The following is a 17,322-nucleotide window of genomic DNA, read 5'->3' as shown; positions in this document are numbered from 1 at the left end:
GACAAGAATACATAAATACAGGTTGCCATTATGGCTTGTCAAGTGACCTGTTATAATGTGTATACAACACACCAATACAGTGGTTACGTAAAGTAGTAAAGAAATTAAGGTGTTAGTATCATAATCCAGACAACCTGTATTTTAATTTTGTTAAATTCAGGTAACATAACAGCTTTGTGTTGAGGTGAGAAAGTTTAGGATACTTTATCTCCCATTCAATGCTGCTCTGCATAGCAATGGTAAAAGGTACCTTTCTGGTGTGAGGCAATGTATAGGTGTTCAAGGCTACTAGTACCACACAGGAAAAAAGAAAATGCCGGTGCACACTGTAAGCACTAAGAATACTGAACTCGGACAATTAACATGGAGTGTAAGTAAAGTTCTTATAGTACAAATTTGTCCAGAAATGTGGGCATATCCACCACATCCAGATGAGCTTCATTAGATGGGTTCCTAACATCCCTAATTTCTCTGACGTCCTAGTGGATGCTGGGAACTCCGTAAGGACCATGGGGAATAGACGGGCTCCGCAGGAGACTGGGCACTCTAAAAAAAGATTAGGTACTATCTGGTGTGCACTGGCTCCTCCCTCTATGCCCCTCCTCCAGACCTCAGTTAGCATCTGTGCCCGGCCAGAGCTGGGTGCTCCTAGTGGGCTCTCCTGAGCTTACTAGAAAAGAAAGTATTTATTAGGTTTTTTATTTTCAGTGAGCTTCTGCTGGCAACAGACTCACTGCTACGTGGGACTAAGGGGAGAGAAGCAAACCTACCTGCTTGCAGCTAGCTTGTGCTTCTTAGGCTACTGGAAACCATTAGCTCCAGAGGGTTCGAACACAGGCACCTGTCCTCGATTGTCCGTTCCCGGAGCCGCGCCGCCGTCCCCCTTGCAGAGCCAGAAGAACAGAAGCTGGAAGACGACGAAATCGGCGGCTGAAGACTCCTGTCTTCATTAAGGTAGCGCACAGCAACGCAGCTGTGCGCCATTGCTCCCAGCACACTTACACACTCCGGTCACTGTAGGGTGCAGGGCGCTGGGGGGGGGGGCGCCCTGGGCTGCAATTGAGGTACCTTTGGCACAAAAACATACATATATACAGTCTAGCACTGTATATATGTAAAAACCCCCGCCATTTTTTACATGAAATGCGGGACAGAAGCCCGCCACTGAGGGGGCGGGGCCTTCTTCCTCAGCACACCAGCGCCATTTTCCCTTCACAGCTCTGCTGGAAGCAGCTCCCCAGGCTCTCCCCTGCAGTATCCAGGTACAAGACGGGTTAAAAAGAGAGGGGGGGCACATAAATTTAGGCGCAAATCAATACAAAAAAGCAGCTATTGGGAAAATCACTTATTAGCAGTGAAAATCCCTGTGTTATATAGCGCTGTGGTGTGTGCTGGCATACTCTCTCTCTGTCTCCCCAAAGGACTTTGTGGGGTCCTGTCCTCAGTCTGAGCATTCCCTGTGTGTGTGCGGTGTGTCGGTACGGCTGTGTCGACATGTTTGATGAGGAAGGTTACGTGGAGGCGGAGCAAGGGCAGATAAGTGTGGTATCGCCCCCGTCGGGGCCGACACCTGATTGGATGGATATGTGGAAGGTCTTAAATGACAATGTAAACTCCTTACATAAAAGGTTTGATGACGCTGCAGCCTTGGGACAGCCGGGGTCTCAGCCCGCGCCTGCCCAGGCGTCTCAGAAGCCGTCAGGGGCTCATAAACGCCCTCTATCTCAGATGGTTGACACAGATGCCGACACGGAGTCCGACTCCAGTGTCGACGATGATGAGGCACATTTACAGTCTAAAATGACCAAGGCCATCCGATACATGATTATTGCAATGAAAGATGTATTACACATTTCTGAGAGTAACCCGGTTAATACCAAGAGGGTTTATATGTTTGGGGAGAAAAAGCAGCCAGTGACTTTTCCCCCATCTGATGAATTAAATGAATTGTGTGAAGAAGCGTGGAGTTCCCCTGATAAGAAATTAGTGATTTCTAAGAGGTTACTGATGGCGTACCCTTTCCCGCCAACGGACAGGTTACGTTGGGAAACATCCCCTAGGGTGGACAAGGCGCTGACACGCTTATCTAAAAAGGTGGCCCTGCCGTCTCAGGATACGGCCGCCTTAAAGGAGCCTGCGGATAGAAAGCAGGAAGCTATCCTGAAGTCAGTGTATACACACTCTGGTACTCTACTGAGACCTGCTATTGCTTCAGCCTGGATGTGTAGTGCTGTAGCAGCGTGGACAGATACTCTGTTAGACAACATAGATTCCCTCGACAGAGATACTGTTTTGCTAACCCTGGGCCATATCAAAGACGTCGTCTTATATATGCGAGATGCTCAGAGGGACATTTGCCTGCTGGGCTCTAGAATTAATGCTATGTCCATTTCTGCCAGGAGGGTCTTATGGACTCGGCAATGGACAGGAGATGCTGATTCTAAAAAACACATGGAGGTTTTGCCTTATAAGGGTGAGGAGTTGTTTGGGGACGGTCTGTCGGACCTCGTGTCTACAGCGACAGCTGGAAAGTCCACTTTCTTGCCTCAGGTTTCTTCACAGCCTAAGAAAGCACCGTATTATCAAATGCAGTCCTTTCGTTCCCAAAAAGGCAAGAGGGTCAGGGGTGCATCCTTTCTTGCCAGAGGCAGGGAAAGAGGTAAGAAGCTGCACCATGCAGCAAGTTCCCAGGAACAAAAGTCCTCCCCTGCTTCCACTAAGTCCACCGCATGACGTTGGGGCTCCACAGGCGGAGCCAGGTGCGGTGGGGGCGCGTCTCCGAAACTTCAGCAGCCTGGATTAGTTCACAGGTGGATCTCTGGGCTATACAAATTGTATCTCAGGGATACAAGCTGAAATTCGAAGCGACTCCCCCCCGCCGTTACCTCAAATCAGCCTTGCCAGCTTCCCCCATGGAAAGGGAAGTAGTGCTGGCGGCAATTCACAAGCTGTACCTCCAGCAAGTGATTGTCAGGGTCCCCCTCCTTCAACACGGAAGGGTTTACTATTCCACAATGTTTGTGGTACCGAAACCGGACGGTTCGGTGAGACCCATTCTGAATCTAAAGTCCTTGAACACTTATATAAAGAAATTCAAGTTCAAAATGGAATCGCTCAGAGCGGTTATTGCAAGCCTGGAAGAGGGGGATTTTATGGTGTCGCTGGACATCAAAGATGCTTACTTGCATGTCCCCATTTACCCACCTCACCAGGAGTACCTCAGATTTGTGGTACAGGACTGTCATTACCAGTTCCAGACGTTGCCGTTTGGCCTGTCCACGGCACCGAGAATATTTACCAAGGTAATGGCCGAAATGATGATACTCCTTCGGCAGAAGGGAGTTATAATTATCCCGTACTTGGACGATCTCCTCATAAAGGCGAGGTCCAGGGAGCAGTTGTTGATCAGCGTAACACTCTCTCAGGAAGTGTTACTACAGCATGGCTGGATTCTGAATGTTCCAAAGTCGCAGCTGATTCCTACAATGCGTCTGCTTTTCCTGGGCATGATTCTGGACACAGAACAGAAGAAGGTGTTTCTCCCGGTGGAGAAGGCCCAGGAATTAGCATCTCTGGTCAGGGACCTCCTGAAACCAAAACAGGTATCAGTGCATCACTGCACGCGAGTCCTGGGAAAGATGGTGGCTTCATACGAAGCCATTCCCTTCGGCAGGTTCCATGCAAGGATCTTTCAGTGGGATCTGTTGGACAAGTGGTCCGGATCGCATCTTCAGATGCATCGGCTGATCACCCTGTCCCCCAGGGCCAGGGTGTCTCTTCTGTGGTGGCTGCAGAGTGCTCACCTTCTCGAGGGCCGCAGGTTCGGCATACAGGACTGGGTCCTGGTGACCACGGATGCAAGCCTCCGAGGGTGGGGGGCAGTCACTCAGGGAAGAAACTTCCAAGGGCTGTGGTCAAGTCTGGAGACTTCTCTACACATAAATATACTGGAATTAAGGGCCATTTACAACGCCCTGAGTCAAGCAGAGCCCCTGCTTCGAAACCGGCCAGTGCTGATTCAGTCAGACAACATCACGGCGGTCGCCCAGGTAAACCGCCAGGGCGGCACAAGAAGCAGGATGGCAATGGCGAAAGCCACAAAGATTCTTCGATGGGCGGAGAATCACGTGCAAGCACTGTCGGCAGTATTCATTCCGGGAGTGGACAACTGGGAAGCAGACTTCCTCAGCAGACACGACCTCCACCCGGGAGAGTGGAGACTTCATCAGGAAGTCTTCCAACTGATTGCAAACCGATGGGAACTGCCACAGGTGAACATGATGGCGTCCCGCCTCAACAAAAAGCTAAAAAGATATTGCGCCAGGTCAAGGGACCCTCAGGCGATAGCTGTGGACGCCCTAGTGACTCCGCGGGTGTACCAGTCGGTATATGTGTTTCCTCCTCTTCCTCTCATACAGGGCCGGTGCAAGGTTCCTCAGCACCCTAGGCAAAACTTCTGCCCCCCCCCCCATTCCCATCGTTCACCCAGTAGCCAGCCCCTCAGCTGAAATGTTAAAAAGTGCGGAGGTGGCATCTTACAAATTCCACAGCAACAACTGTGCTAGCTATTGACAACTGATAACTGTGACTTAAGGTCCATACACACTTGCCGATAACATGAGCGACGTCGCTCATTTTCCCCCTCCCTGAACGACGTCACTCAGTTTATCGGCAAGTGTGTATGCCGCCAGCGATGACCGATGCGCGGCCCCGCGGGTCGGCGACGATCGTCGCTGTCGGTAGGGCATGCATGCAGGATCTGGACTGTCGTCCACGGGCTGGCGGAGGCATGACGTTACTCAGCAATATGAGCGGTCATAACGCTCAGTGTGTACAGTCGGCCGCCGACCGGCCCGGGAGGGGAAACATTAGACGACGTCACTCAGAGAGCGACATCGTCTAATGTGTATGGGCCTTTAGAGCCACACCAAAGAATATTTTCCTCAGATAAGAGCCATATGGCCTGTCCAGTCTGCCCTTTATGGTTAGGACTCAGAGTATACGGGATAGGTTAGGGGTAAGGATATTAGTGTTAGTTAACTGGATTGGGTTAGGATATTACGGATAGGTTATAGGGTTGTTTTAGTGGTTTCATACTTTCAGTTAGGGTATTAGGGTTAGTTTGGGGGATGGGGTTAGAGTATCAGGGATAGGATATTAGGGTTGGTTTATCAGTTTGGGTTAAGGTATTAGGGTAAAGGCCGGGTTATAAATAGGGAGATCGTGATAGATACTGTATACTCCTTTGAACTCCATGGAGTGCCTCCCATAGGGGTGGTCTTCAGTATGCCGGCTGTCGGGATCCCGGCGCTCAGTATACCGGTGCCGGAATCCCGACAGCCGGCATACCGACACTTATTCTCCCTCGTGGGGGTCCACGACCCCCCTTGAGGGAGAATAAAATAGCGTGGCGCGCGTAGCGCACCACCGTGCCCGCAGCGCGGCGAGCGAAGCGAGCCCGCAAGGGGCTCATTTGCGCTCGCCACACTGTCGGTATGCCGGCGGTCGGGCTCCCGGCGCCGGTATGCTGGTCGCCGGGAGCCCGACCGCCGGCATACCATACTACACCCTCCCATAGGTACAGGAGAATGTTTGCAATTGACAATTCCAGGGAGGGGACCCAGGTACTGTACATGCAAAAGCTTAAGTGGAGTGCAGGACTTTTCTGCTTAATTCAAAAAATAAAAAATAAACATATATATATAAATGTTCCAATTCAAACAGGCAGCGGCACTCAGAGACCTTCAAATAGTTTTCAACTGTATAAAAAAATGGTGACATAGTAACATTACGGAAAATAATTACCCCTTTGCCAAGGTCTCCGAGTAGTGCCGCTGCCTGTTTGAATTGGAGCATATCTACACTAATCTGGATGGCACCGAAGCAGCTGCCAGTGGGAGAGAGGAGTGCCGCTCCAGATGGCACAGACCATGAAACATTATGTGTGTGTATATATATATATATATATATATATATATATATAGTAATTTGCTCCAGACTGTACAGCAATATATATATATATATTGTAAATCTAAAAAGAGAGGGGGAGAGATTAACCTTGAAGCCGTATTTCTGGTTGCTGGACTCCCTGTCGCAGCCGCTGGTCAGGGCTAGCAGGGAACGGGGGCAGATCAGTTGGTGGTTGGGGAAGTCCTTGCCGCCGTCGCTGGTCACAACCTCCTTCTTTGCAGGCAGCTCCTTGTGCAATACAGGCACAGGGAGCGGATCTTCTCCTCCTCGGTCATCGGGCCGGGGGCGGGAAGCCAGGAGGGGGAGGCGGGGACTCCAGCTCTGGCCCGGCTGATCCGACACTTCACTTGTGCGGCTGCGGGAGCCTTGCATTTTTTCAGCATGCGCCGCACATTGTGGCTGTCATAGCCTTAATTTTCTGTTCGCTCAGCGGGGCCGCCCTTCAAGTGCCGGCGCTCATAGGCAGCTGCCTAAAGCTGCCTAATGGTGGCGCCGGCCCTGCTCTCATACCAAAAGTACTGAGAATAGTTTGAAAGAGAGGAATAAGAACAATACTCATTGTTCCGGACAGGCCAAGAAGGACTTGGTACCCGGAACTGCAAGAAATGCGCACAGAGGACCCATGGCCTCTGCCTCTCAGACAGGACCTGCTGCAACAAGGGCCCTGTCTGTTCCAAGACTTACCGCGGCTGCGTTTGACGGCATGGCGGTTGAACGCCGGATCCTAGCGGAAAAAGGCATTCCGGATGAAGTTATTCCTACGCTGATAAAAGCTAGGAAAGACGTGACAGCAAAACATTATCACCGTATATGGCGGAAGTATGTTGCTTGGTGTGAGGCCAGGAAGGCCCCTACAGAGGAATTCCAGCTGGGTCGATTCCTGCACTTTCTACAGTCAGGGGTGACTATGGGCCTAAAATTGGGGTCCATAAAGGTCCAGATTTCGGCCCTATCCATTTTCTTTCAAAAAGAACTGGCTTCACTGCCTGAGGTTCAGACATTTGTTAAGGGAGTGCTGCATATTCAGCCCCCTTTTGTGCCACCAGTGGCACCCTGAGATCTTAACGTTGTGTTGGATTTCCTGAAATCCCACTGGTTTAAGCCACTTAAGACCGTGGAACTAAAGTATCTCACGTGGAAAGTGGTCATGCTGTTGGCCTTAGCATCGGCTAGGCATGTGTCGGAATTGTCGGCTTTGTCATGTAAAAGCCCTTATCTGATCTTCCATATGGACAGGGCAGAATTGAGGACTCGCCCCCAATTTCTCCCAAAGGTGGTGTCATCATTTAATTTGAACCAACCTATTGTGGTGCCTGCGGCTACTCGGGACTTGGAGGACTCCAAGTTGCTGGACGTAGTCAGGGCTTTGAAAATATATGTTTCCAGAATGGCTGGAGTCAGGAAGACTGACTCGCTGTTTATCTTGCATGCACCCAACAAGCTGGGTGCTCCTGCTTCAAAGCAAACTATTGCTCGCTGGATCTGTAGCATGATTCAGCAGGCTCATTCTGCGGCAGGATTGCCGCATCCAAAATCGGTAAAAGCCCATTCCACAAGGAAGGTGGGCTCTTCTTGGGCGGCTGCCCGAGGGGTCTCGGCATTACAGCTTTGTCGAGCTGCTACTTGGTCGGGTTCAAACACATTTGCAAAGTTCTACAAGTTTGATACCCTGGCTGAGGAGGACCTTGTGTTTGCTCATTCGGTGCTGCAGAGTCATCCACACTCTCCCGCCCGTTTGGGAGCTTTGGTATAATCCCCATGGTCCTTACGGAGTTCCCAGCATCCACTAGGACGTCAGAGAAAATTACTCACCGGTAATACTATTTCTCGTAGTCCGTAGTGGATGCTGGGCGCCCGTCCCAAGTGCGGACTCTCTGCAATACGTGTATATAGTTATTGCTTAAATAAGGGTTATTGTTATGAGCCATCCGTTGAGTGAGGCTCATTTGTTGTTCATACTGTTAACTGGGTAAGGTTATCACAAGTTGTACGGTGTGATTGGTGTGGCTGGTATGGGTCTTACCCTGGATTCAAAATTTCCTTTCCTTGTAATGTCAGCTCTTCCAGGCACAGTTTCCCTAACTGAGGTCTGGAGGAGGGGCATAGAGGGAGGAGCCAGTGCACACCAGATAGTACCTAATCTTTTTTTAGAGTGCCCAGTCTCCTGCGGAGCCCGTCTATTTCCCATGGTCCTTACGGAGTTCCCAGCATCCACTACGGACTACGAGAAATAGAATTACCGGTGAGTAAATTCTTATTATTAACACATTACTGTATATAAATGTATCCAGGTCTTACCTTTAAATAGATCCCATTCTAATATGTAATCTGCAATGTAGGAACAGCACTAATTTAAAACACCTAAGGGTAGATGGGAAGGGGTGCTCATATCAAAATGAAGGAGCCTTATCTTCAAATGTATAACATATACACAAATACAGATGTGTCCACTTACATCTAGCCTCCCTGCAAGTTAAACAGCCCTTCTAGATAGCATCGGACATATTTCTGTGCAACTTTTACCATTAAATGAGTCTTATTAGCTAAATGATGCAAATAGGATGCACAAGCAGCTGATGCTGATTAAAATGATATGCGGCAGGCCTATATTCTGTATGCGACCACGGCTGTATCTGCATATAAAATGGAGCATCAGAGTTTTTCTGGAAAACACTGTAACGTGTCATTTCATATACAGATGCAGCCTCAGGTGGACAGAGAATGGGCATACTACATATCATTTTAACAAGCAGAGTCTGCTTGTGCCTCCTATTCACATAGCGATGCGAATAAGACATATTTTTGTCAAAAAAGATGCCAGACGCTAACATAGTCGCACAGGACTGTCAGCTAACTCACACCAGGCATCTCCTGCTGCGTGACATATTTAGGCAAAATGTGTGAGGACACATCTATAAAGAGAAAATAGAGGAGAACTTGGACTGCACACCCTATTTTTAACACAGTGAATGGACCCACATTTTTAGCCAAATTTGAATGAAAAACTTCACTTATACTCCATGTTATTTGCAAGAGTTTATCAAAATTATTTTGACTATCAGTATTCTTAGTGCTTAGGGTGTGCACATACATTTTTCTTTTTCCCTAGTGTAACTATACCTAAATAATAATATAGACATACTCGCATTGGGCATGGGCATGCCCCCATCAAAACATCAGCATGTCCCCTGTCCCAATTCATAGACTGAAAATATCTGGAGGTAGGAATTTATTTTGGTAAATTAACTCTGTAGAGCAGAAATGGACAAAGAGCAGGATCATATAGTGTAATAATTGATATGTGTGCTTTTATAAACAATAATAAATGTATGTGCATAAAGAAAGTTCAAGAGATTTATCTGGATCAAAGTTTATGCTAGTCCCAAAAGATACCTAAAGCGTCTTAGTTAAAGTAAATTCTTAGTTAAAGGGTTGGTTCTTTCCACCCGTGGGAACAATAGTTACCTTTCACTCATGGTGTTAGACAGAAAAGTATCAAAGGAAAGGACATACAGAGTAAAGGGTCCAATGGAGTAACCATATACATTGGAAACTGATGGAATTCACCTATACAGTAACTGGGAACATCACATTGAAGTGCAGCTGACACTCATTGTTGGAGATTATTTGGTGTATCCAGATGGACAGAGTAGAAGTAGTCAGTAATGAGTATTTTCTGGTACACAACAAGTAAATGGCTGCAGCTGGGCCAGTCCAAAACAGTTATGTCTTCTAGATGCTGGAGGAAGGTCTCCACTGCAACTTTGGTGACTCAAAATGAATCCCATGCATCTTGTGCTTGATTTGTGGGAACACAAAGAAGTTGCAGTGGCCCAGGATGTCCAAACTCCTGGATGCGTTCATGGGCCAGAAAATCCTCTTTCCTGGACCTGTGGGTAGGTGCATTGTCATGAAGGGAACCATGAGCGTGAGTTCTTGGTGCCTGGAAATGACTTCCAGCAGGCATTGGTTGGCGTACGTTAGCTACATGACTAGGCCCAAAAAAACCCACCATCTGCTTGGCCACACTGCGCTTTTGTCAGAACTTCTGTGGTGGCACACCTCCAACTGAGGTCCACTGGACTGACTTGTTTTTGATCTCGGGGTCGAAACTTTAGATCCAGAATTCATCACCACTGATGATCTCCTAGACAGAGTTTGAATGACCACCTTCAAACCTGACCAAAATTTTGTGTCTCCAAATCACCAAGACCTCTTTCTACTCTTAAGTCAGCTGATGGGGCACCCAACATGCAGAAACCTTGCTCAAGCCAAGCTTTACATAGTGTGTCAAGTGGATGGATCCCAATGAGATGCTTATCTCCTCTAACTGGTCCACAGTCACCCTGGCATCCACCTCACCTATGGCCTACATTGCAGCAACATTATCATCAAAGATGGCAGACACAGACTGGGCTCTTCATCTTCCAGGGACCATCTCCTGCTGCAAAATTCTGCAAACCACTAAAACAGAGTGGTTTGGGATGGTGCTTCCTCCCCAAAAGCAGTTTGCAGTTTGTCAAAACTTTTATGCTGTCACATACCACTCTTGTAGTCGTTGTAGTTCATGGCTCTCCAGTTGCCTTTGTTTAGCTCCATAAGGAGCTTGTGAAGGAACTGAGCATGCTGACTTCTTCGGTGTGCAGTGCTGCTTATATACTGTTCTGTGACTTGAAAGTTCACAACAACTTTAGTCAGAGATTACAGTTCACACACAAACAATCAGATTGTGTCTAATCTACCTATGCACTGCATTTCATAATCAATAAATACCACTTGATTTAAAAAATAAAAGATTCTTTTTTTTGTAAGGAAAATGTAAATTTGTATGATCATCCAAGATTAAACATTTCAAAATTATATACTTTTTTGGCTTATGCATTCATTAAAATTAATTTTTGAAAGTCCTTAATTTAGTATGAATTATCCCCAATTATGTGTAATAAGAAATCTGTAGAAATATAAAAATTAAAATACTCCACTGGTAGGCAAATTTATACCCAATGTTAATCTTTGTTTTTAAAGAGATTTTTTTAATTAAACATTAAAATATTCATACAATCAATATCCTTTCATAGCATTTCAAAGTGTACTTTAATGTTTAATATAAACAAAAAAGGGACACGATAACTCATCTGTGTTAGGTTGATTATGCTTATTGAACCCACTTTTTATTTTGCACCAAAGAATGAAGTAAAGGAATGTATAGTGACTCTCCGAGTCAAGCAAGATTGATAAAACATTTTTTTTGGAATCTCCATATTTTGATTGATGAAGGGTCAACATTTCAAAGTGATATGTGGATTAGGCACTGAAATTAGATTTTTTTCAGATACACCACACACTAAAAACAGCATCAGGAGTGGCATTTCCAAGCAATTTGTTGATACTCTATATCTCAAAACCTATGAGGCTTAGAGAAGAAATAAAATTACATGGGTTTACAGCTATGTGGTAGTATCAAGGGTACAAAGCGTAATGAAAAATCTGAGTTGGTGGGTGTCATGGCTTGGGTGAACTGTCATGGAATCACCCTACAGGCAGTTTGAGTACTAGTTAGTTATATACAGTATGTATTAACTTTTTTTTAATAATCTTAACATCAAGATAAAGGAGTTCTGTAACATTGTATCTAATGTAAATTCAATTGTCTCGTGAATAGTGCTGATACAACTAAGATGAAATTATTGTCCACAAAGCTGAATCAGATTTAGATTAAAGAAGAGTGTTTGCCAATAATATAGGACCTTATACAGTAGCTTAAAAACAATTGATGGGGGGAAAAATTAGGCCAATAGCTGCAACTTATGACTCCCATACATAAACTGCCAAGTTAGACAATTGCTTTACTTTTTAACACTTAGTTGTATCCATATGGTGTGCCACAATTTAGGTTTCCACATAGGTAAAGCTCTATGAGGAAAGCTTCAGTGAAAAAATTAGAACCGCAAACAGTGAACACATGCTTAAGTCATCCATCTAGATATTATTTGTGTTCATGGGTTTATTAAAATAAAAAGCACAGCCCGATTTTTCAAGCACAGTCCGGTTTTCCAAATATTTTTTGACATTTATAATGGTTATTGACATCATCAGTGTTGCATTGTGAAAATAATGAATACAATTAAACATAGACACATTTTTCACAACTGAAGGCAATTACATGTTTACACATTTTATATATGGTTTACATCTAAAGCCGGATTGTGTCTATCCATCCGGTTTATTAAGATCTTGTTTTTCTGAGGGCTTAACTAGAGGGATTTTAATCTATTTGTTAACATATGTTGTTGAGTTCTATAATTTAGTCTCCAATTCCTTAGTACATTATGTTAGATTTAAAGATGCAACGTTCATTTCAACCCACCGCTTTCTTTTACATTTAAAACATCTTTATTAAGTTAAGCTATCCCCACTTTTCTTCTAAGATAGGAGTTGACCCTCATTCAAGTCTTAAATAACCTATGAAAGTAGGGCAACACTGACTTTATATCAAATGTCATAAATGTGTAGGTTGCGGCATTCAATACATTGTAATATTACACCCTTACTGTTCCAAGGCTGCACAAATAGAACTTCATAATATTCTGTAACAATCAAGTATGTTCATGTTTACATTATCTTCAAGCCTTGAGTACATTTTAATATCATGGGCATAAAATACATTTTTGGTGATTTATATGCGTAACAAACATAATAATAAATATTGAACATTTCAATACCAGAACACAGAATTGTTCCTATGCAAAAAAAAAAAAAGAATATGTTCCTGCACAAATGAGTGTTCAGCAGTGTAAGACCAGGTGCAAAATCTGAACAGAGATTTTGTACTGCTTTGAAAAATCCGACAATGATCATATCACTATTATATTGTAATTAGATTTGTCAATAAAACATTCATACATACTGTACTAACATTTTAAGAAGAACTAAAAAAAATATTTAAGAAATGACATTTAAATGCATTATGTTACATATTAAAAATGCATAATACTGGTCACATATTTGACCCTCAATATCTAATCTACTTAAAATTGTAAATAAGTAAACATAAAATATAAGATAATTATTTAAATAGAAAAAAGTGTAAGTGAACCGCAATTAAATGCTTTTAAAATGGAATTGGAATCATCATTTGAAATCACTAGCAAACAGTAATTTGCATTTAATGTTTCAGCCAGACCATTTTCATCTGCGCAAATGGTTATTGGTTGTGACCTTCTACTTGAGGGGTCATGTTTAGCTTTTATCTTCCTACTTTGATAAATTATATTGTTCATCTGATTTATTTGTCACACAATTTGGCTGAAAAATGTTTATTTTTTTTTAATTGGATAGCATTTTCTAATTTGAGACAGCAAGTAATTCAATAGCAGTATTATTTTAGGTTAAGTTGTGCTAACATATTGTGCATAGGAAGTATAAATAAATCCATGCCTTATCATTGTACTAATCATTATATTAAATTAATTATTCAACTGCTCAGTATTGAAATTAGAAGAAAACACAACTGTTAACGAAGTCATTTTGTCAGCACTTTGTACATTAATAATAATAATAATAATAATAATATTAATCATCATCATCATCATCATAATCATAGTAAGTATATTGGTTAGAACAAGTAATGAAGTCATATAATATAAATTATTATATACAGAATATTCTTATTTGCATTTTGAACTTTAATGTAGCTAGAGGTCAATAGATTGATAATATATTCCATACATTATGGCTATAAAGTAAAATATATTAGTATCCCAAATAATTACTTTTTTCTTTCCTATGTTATTGTTTTATGTTCTGTATTTCAGGAAGTGTATTTTAGGGTATGGTTGATCACCTTCCTATGTAATTACATCTTATTTATGCTATTAAATTGTGTTGTTCTTTCTAGAAACTTCAAACATTTTATACTAGAGCTGCCCTTTTTTCCCTTTAGATTTATTTACTACCTTTAGCAGTAGAAAAGGCCAATTTCAATCATGTTTCAAATAACTCATTTTAGACAAGTACGTGCTGCTCTGCTTACAAAACATATATGAGTGGAATATGCAATTACCACAACTCAGTTTCCTGCCACAGAAACATTTCAGCATTATAGCATTACAGAAATAGAATGACATGCATAATGAAAGATTTCAAGATTCACCCAAGGCATTTATTCTCTTCACCTTAATGTTCTCACCAGTAGCAGAGTATCCATTAAAAGGTACTATGAATTATGGTTGCTTAGCAACTGCAAGGAACTTGTAACAGCACCAAAGAATGGAATGGCTGGTTGATAAAATGAATTTTCTTTGAGTATTAGTCTGTTGAAACTGCCTTTTCTTGTGGAACATAAAGTGCATTTATTTTTCTCATGCATTTTTTATTAGAAAATTATTTGAGTTCCAGGGGCTTGAATCATTTTACTACACAAGATATTTGATGTTAATGTGTTGTACTAAAAGAAAAAATAAAATACATTTTCTTCAAAGCAAAGGCATCAACATTTTTATGTAAGTCTCTTTGAAGCATAATCTAAAGGAAAAAATGCACAGGCATACATAATGGTGCCTGAAATAATTCCACTGAATGGTCAATATCAAGTGAGATTTAATATGTAAGCCATTTACTATATTTATAAAGGGATTGATTTACATGAAAAAGCTGGATTTGCATGTATAATTGCAAACACAGTAGCACAACACATTAGCAAATGATTTATACTTTACATACTAATGACTGGGCAAAGGCGCAACCTTTGGCCAAAATTGGTGTACTATTTGTTAATAACCATTGGAGAAAACTTAAAAATGTTTGGAAGTGCTCTTGTTACTGCATGACTAGCACGTGTCATGCAAAGAAGTATTTAGTTGCAGCACCAGTATTGGCTCCTATAGTCATAACTAAGAACTGTTTCAAATGTGAATTTAATTTATACTGTCAGTTATCTTATATATATATATATATATATATATATATATATATATAAAGCTGTACAATTCTGTAATATTTGCTGAGTTCACGTGATGTGATTTCACATCAGCTCTTAATATGAGAAACATCAGAACCCTAGTGAACAGGTGGCTTAGTTGGACCAAATTGCAACTGTAATAAGTAAAGGTGTAAAGGCAGTTAGTTAAAGTTTGAGTTACAGGCACTTCATTCTTCATTGTTCTCTTATCCCCCAAATGCTGCTGCCCCTTTGCTAGTCTACCAATAAATCATTCGTGATTATGGATCTGTTTGCATCAAAACTACAAACTTGGTTCTCACATATCTAAGTGTAACAATAGTCATAAAACAGCAGAAAACGGTCAGGATATGCAAATCGGGAATTTTTAACATGAAGAAATCCCCCTATTCCCTGATGGATTGCAGGTCATCTATGGCCGCCAATCTGGGGTTCCGCTTCAGTTCCGGTTGGATCACGTAATCGTGGAAATGGCAAGCAGATGCTCGCTTTAGGTGAGCGAGTAGAGGGTATCTCTAGATTGCAAACAAACTATTTCAGTCATGCATAGATAACAGGTCATCTGAACCAAATTGTCATAATGATCTGTTATAGAACATTGTGCATAACTTACACAGAAAAAAGTTGGCATCAAAACTTCCATGTACAGTATGTCACATGGAACTAGGCTGTTGAATGGAGATTGTTGTTTTGCTTTGGATGATGATCCGATAGGGATAGGAGAGTTTCATGTAACAACCTAGTCACAGTAATGCCATTGTCTGCACATAACTCGTCTACATTTTGTTATGTTAAAGCTGAGTTATTAGGTTGGAAATAGAACCATCTTAAATTTAATCAAAGTTGTATCGGTCACAACTGTACTTCAGGGAAAGAGGGTGTTCATTCAGTAATATCACAGAGTTCCCAATGGCCTGTATGAGTGTGTCTAAAACATGTCAAAGTGTTAATACTGACAATGAGCTATTCCCTTTTGTTACATACCTGTTGCTCTGCATTGTTTTTATGAGCAGTCCATTATACCATACCTCCTAACTGTCCTGTTTTTTGTGAGACAGTCCCATTTTTTGGGCACTGTCCCACTGTCCCACCCACTGATTGCAGTGTCCCGCGGTGGGGGGGAGGACAGTTGGAAGGCCTTCTCTCACTCTGCTCTGCCTAGCAGCAGGGAATGGACCATGTGTGTATGCTCACAGCGTCTATCCACGGGAGACAGAGGGACTGGGGCATGCCAGTAGCTCACAGAGTGCTGGGCATGCCCCCATAGTGATGAAAACAAGGACGTGGCTCATAGTAGCGGCATTCCTGTGAAGCCACGCCTCCGTATTGCATAGGTCACACCCCCTTATCAGACTAATATAATCTCAATACAGATATACAAAGAACAGTCTTACATGCGCTAGGGGTACCCCTAACGCATGTAAGACTGTTCTTTGTATATATGTATTTGCATTTAGAGGTTGGTGAGCTTTTTTACAGTCTGTTGCTGCTCTGGGGATCAGTGCCCCAGGTTAGACTATTTGTTTTTGTTTTATTAATATAATCTCAACCTTGATTTATGAGGTTTTTTTCTATTTAGTTCTCCCCCTTCAGTCACTCTGTACAATTCCAGTACTGATCTAACCTGCTTTCGAAGTTCCCTAAGAATTAAAAAATGTGACCACCAAAAAAACTGCAATGAAATAGGTAGTAAAAGTTATTGCAGACAACTAATTAGTTATTTTAAAGGCTTATTTGGCAGATAAAACATTTGTCAACATACATGGCACATGAAATCTGTGTCATTTTTTAAGTACCTAGTAGGCAAGGCACTGACTCACTGGACATTATTCAAGTTACATGGGGTTTTTTTTCAGTTTAAAGGGATTTTTTTTAAGACAACTTTTTTTATTTTATTCAGCCAAAATAGAATAACATTACAATGGGTAATCACAATGCCCATGAATAAAAATTGCACTTAAAGGGACATTTGACCATGATTCGGAATAGTTTCCATTGTCTGTGTCTTTTTCCTGTTTGTAGGGAAATTTAAATCTTGAAATTGTGTAAAATTACAACTAAATTTCCTTTTTTTCCATAGTTTTGTTCATTTTTATGATCCAGTATGTACAATATCTCACTGTATTTTTAAGTGAAACATTTGCCATTGCATTTATGGGAAATTTTGACCAGGGAAACATAGTTTAGAATCAGGAAATTTGAAGTTGGAAAGACTCCACAGTATTGCCATTTAAATTACAATTTTCTGAAATCCTTTACAACATGGTACCAATGGTGCTGATAAATGTTAGCCTTGTTTAAAAGGCAAGCTGAATGATGAATGATGGAAAAACTGATTTCTGCTTATACCCACACCTACAAGGATTTTGTTGTGTTGCCTTTTATCAAAATTG

General features: G+C 42.4%; 1 protein-coding gene across 3 annotated transcripts in view; it reads left to right on the top strand.

Annotated features, from left to right (window-relative positions):
- TOX (thymocyte selection associated high mobility group box) overlaps nucleotides 1–17,322 on the top strand; it is a 367,184-nt gene that overhangs the window by 226,775 nt on the left and 123,087 nt on the right. The window lies entirely within an intron of this gene.

Source organism: Pseudophryne corroboree, chromosome 5, assembly GCF_028390025.1.
Source record: "Pseudophryne corroboree isolate aPseCor3 chromosome 5, aPseCor3.hap2, whole genome shotgun sequence".
Lineage (NCBI taxonomy): Eukaryota > Metazoa > Chordata > Amphibia > Anura > Myobatrachidae > Pseudophryne > Pseudophryne corroboree.
Note: the sequence above shows the minus strand (reverse complement) of the source record. Positions and strands in the feature narration are given on the sequence as shown.